Raw genomic sequence first — 540 nt, forward strand, 5'->3', positions numbered from 1 at the left:
AATTCCAAAATCAATCTCCTCAAAAGTATATGTGTTTCCTATTGCCAAAGGGCCCTTCAGAGTAGTGAGAGAAGATCTTCACCCTGAAACCTACACTGTCCCTTTCAGCAGGAAGTAGCTAAGAGAGTCCGCCGCCCCATTTTCCTTATGAATCAGGGTGAAATCTCTCTCAGGGAAGAGCGATAGGGAATGGCAAAGGACACACTGACAAAGGAGATTAATCAGAACTGGTCTTGACAAGCACTGTGGCAATGGGTCAATTAAAACAGACTTTCAAGGAATATCCAACCTGAATCCTTCTGATCATATGGAGATTTTGGGAAGTATTTCTTTAAGTTTATTATGTTTAATCTATTTTATTTGTTTGTTTGTATATGAAAGATGGAGAAAACCAAAACAAGCAAGATTGAATCAAAGAAGAGAAGATGCTAGTCTAGATGATAATATATTATGATAAAACAAAAAGGGGGAAATATGGGAAGCCAAACTTTATACCAAATATTATATGAAAACCCTTGTTCAGGAATTGAAGGAATTACA

This window comes from Elephantulus edwardii, unplaced genomic scaffold (assembly GCF_000299155.1).
Source record: "Elephantulus edwardii isolate Elephantulus edwardi_28Jun2011 unplaced genomic scaffold, EleEdw1.0 scaffold00070, whole genome shotgun sequence".
NCBI classification, from domain to species: Eukaryota; Metazoa; Chordata; class Mammalia; order Macroscelidea; family Macroscelididae; genus Elephantulus; species Elephantulus edwardii.